Genomic DNA, 3,567 nt, shown 5'->3' with positions numbered 1-3,567 from the left:
CCCCTCCGCCGCCGCCGCCGCCGCCCCCTCCGCCGGCGCCTGGAGCACCAGCTTCGGCATCCGCTACTACGACCCCTGCACATGAGGCGCGCAAGAGTGCCTTGCTGCACCGACGCAAGCAGCGCTTCCGCATCTGGGTCGAGGATGGCCACATCTGCATCTGGGCGAGCGCGGCCTACGCCCGTCGCGCGGCGCTCATCATGGCGCAGCAGCTCAACACCACGGTGGACAGCAACTCGGTGCCAGAGCAGCGGTCGTGGAACTACCGAGGACTGCTGCACGCGAACACGACGGTGCCACCACCGCGACACGTGAACGACGTCATCATTGTGGCTGAAGACATCCCTACCATGGACTTGTGGCAGGGGGATGTGCTGCGGTGCTGCACGCAGGCGGAACTCCAGGCGATGCTCAAGTCCAAGGGGGCGGGTCCGCTGCCGCTGCCGTGTGCCCGTGAGGAGACCGAAAGCAAGAGCGGCGCCATCACCGGCACAACGGAGCGGCAAGCCGCCTCTCTATCCATCGCCGCCGCCGCCAAGCCTGCTGCCATGGAGTCGATCGGCGGCTTCACGAGCCCGTCTGTCAGCTCCAGCACGGCGGATAGCGGCGTCGCTGCCGCTGGCGCGGGCGGACACGTCAACTTCACCAGCAATCACGTGAGCAATCCGCTCTTGCAGGAGAAGGAGATGGCCCCGCCGGAGGCTTTCTGGGTGCGTGGCTCCGGTGGCCTGGATGACTCTTTCACGAACATTACGGAGACGAACATGCCGCCCCACCCAAAGGCCGAGAAGCAGCTGATGCAGGCCGCCATGCAGCGGGCAAAGAAGGCCGCTGCCGCCGTGGCAGTCGCGCAGAACAGCGGCAAAAAGCGGCGCCCCACGAACGCCGAGGCGGCCGTGTCGGCTGCTGCGCAGCTGTTCATCGACATCGACCGTCGCGAGGGGACCATGAACATCGAGGAGGTGGTGCTGGCCTGGATCAAGGTGGTTGCCATTCTCACCCGCGACTCCACCGAGGAGGACCGCGCGTGGGTGCGCGACCCGCAAGGCAACCCGGTCCGCGTAGATCGGTACGTCATCCGCCGCTACGAGCATGACGGGGTGCGCTTCTTCATTGGTGTCACGCCGCGCTTCGTGGGCCAGCAGCGGCGCATCGAAAAGGTGCTGGGCGAGGTGTTCGCACTGGAGGAGCGCGAGGGTCATCGCTGGCGCCTGAAGAACCAGGGCCGCGGCGAGGAAGACGAGGAGTGCGAAGATGGACTCCATACCAGCCATGATGATGACCCCTCAAACGAAGAGGAGGGGCATCATCGTCACTCGTCCGTGTCGCATGTCTCCCGGCACACGGAATCGCTTTCGTACGCCTTTGGCGCCTCCGCCGCCTCGTCTGTCAAGGCTCCAGACAGCTGTGCCGGCGGTATGAGCAGCATGTTCGACGATGTCTGGGGCACCCTGGTGATCCCGATGACCCACTCCCCACCGTCGAGCACCGCGTGCACACCGGTTGCACCGTTGACCGTTGGGCCCAAGATGCAGTCTTCTTTGGCGGCGTCGTTGAATGCAGCCCTCCCGCGAAGCGATTCAGGGGAGTCTGTCGAGAACAGCTCCCGCCTGGCCTTTACGGCAGTCTTTGGAAATGCCGCGCCCGCAGCCGGCAAGTCTGCAGCCACGACGTCGCTAAGGACAAGAGATGCGGAGCTAATGGGCGCCGGCTTTGAGGTGGACGATCTGCTGGAGCGGTACGCGTCCGCGCCCCTCTTCTTCGGCGGCGAAGACGACGAGTGATTCACTGGTGTGAGTGCAGGTGCTGAAAGCGTATCGTGCTGCATCGTCATGCCCCTCCCTTGCTGCTTTAAGTGAGCACTATAGGCCATCTGTGTCCTTCCCTTGCTTGTTTGTTCTTCGCTGTGGCAGACGTGAATATGTGCACAGACTGCTTCCAGTGAACAGCCAAGATGGGATCGAAGATGCTGTGGCTCTGGTGGCAACATACCGAGTAGCTGCGCTGAGTGTTCTCACCCACGTCAGTAGACCTCTTTGCGTCTGTGGCTGTTGTTGCCTCATCGAAGGGTAAGAGTTCGGACTCCTCGCATTCGCCTCTCCTCCTGACGGCATCGAAAGCAGTGTCGCCGTAGGCCGTCTCTCTAGTGTGCTTAGGTGTCTGTGTGACGCCCAGAGGCGCGCGCATGTGTCTCATTTCGTTTTTTTTTTTTGTGCTGCAGATTCACGTACCTCATGATGGAGGGAGGCACATACCTCAGTGAGCGGCATCTCCAGGTCCAGTACACCCATCTCCCCCCGCTTTTTGTGTGTAGGGAGCCAAGCATCTCCTCCCTATCGCTCTGCCAATACCGAGCCGCTTCTGGTGGTGACAGGGTCAAGGCGCACACGGCTTGGGGAAGTCAGGGCGATGCATTGCTACATACGCCAGCGGTCAGGTCCTGGCTGGCGTTGCGGGGGAGAGACCTGCGACAGTGCACACGCACGCACCATCCATGTGAGGGGGAGAGTGTCAGCCTGACTCGAACGCATCCCATCCCCAGCCCTGACATCGCCCACTGGTGCAGGGGAGCCTGAGCCGCCACCGAGAGGCGCACCAGGTCGCGACCTGCTTGATGGGGGCTGTTGCGAGGCGGGTGGGTAGAGGGTGTGGCGGAGGCTGTGCTCCCATCGCCGAGCCGGTATAGCTGTAGAACGTGTCTACTGCTGCTTCGCATCATCTGATTAGGCCTGTGGCAGAGGCGGGAGGTTAGAGTGGCATTTTACTCATGCTCTAAGGCAGAATGGACAAAGCAAGTGGACGAGGCGAAGGTGTAGGTACCAGGGTGGTGAGGCGCACGAGCTGCTGTGCGCGAGATCGATGGACGTGCGAACCATTCGCATCGAAGGGAGCGGCAAGCATCCGTCACGGATTTCGCTCTGCTCTCCGCACACCTATCTTCCATGAAAGCGTTTTTCATTTTATGTCGTTCTTATTATGTTTATGTGCGTTGCTGCGTGTGCGTCTCTGTGCTCTCGTTTCTTTTTTTTTTCCCTGTTCGCACCGGCGGTGGAAGCGGTCCTTACCGTCACCACCGCATACAAGTACACACACACACACACATCCATGGGCAGTGAGGGGGAGTGTTCGCTAAAGCACGTGTTCGTTTCTTTTTAGTTTTACCACTACGTCTGTCCTCCCCGTCCTCCTTTCCGTGAGGCGTTTGTGGGCGCCCGGAGAGCACCTTCTGCGCGGCAAGCTAGGCCATCTTTTTGTGCGTAGGCACATGCATGTCGGCGGCTCGACAACTACGGAAACACCGACTCGTGTGAAAGGCGTGCAGAGTCCGGAGCGGGCGTCGTGCCCCTGCGGCCATGGACTCCGACGAACATCTCGCCTGCCGCGGCACATGCGGGCAGGCGATTCATCGACGCCCGAGGTGGCATCGACGGAGATGGACGATGCGGGCAGCGACCCCCCTCCCCCGGGCAGCGGCGTTGTGAGGCGTGCGCCAAGGTGCAGAGGCGCTGCTGCTGTGCACAGGCACTGTGAAGCGGAGCTGGCACGGTGCATGGCGCGACCGAGTCC

The sequence above is a fragment of the Leishmania donovani genome, chromosome 31 (genome assembly GCF_000227135.1).
Source record: "Leishmania donovani BPK282A1 complete genome, chromosome 31".
NCBI lineage: Eukaryota > Euglenozoa > Kinetoplastea > Trypanosomatida > Trypanosomatidae > Leishmania > Leishmania donovani.
Note: the sequence above shows the minus strand (reverse complement) of the source record.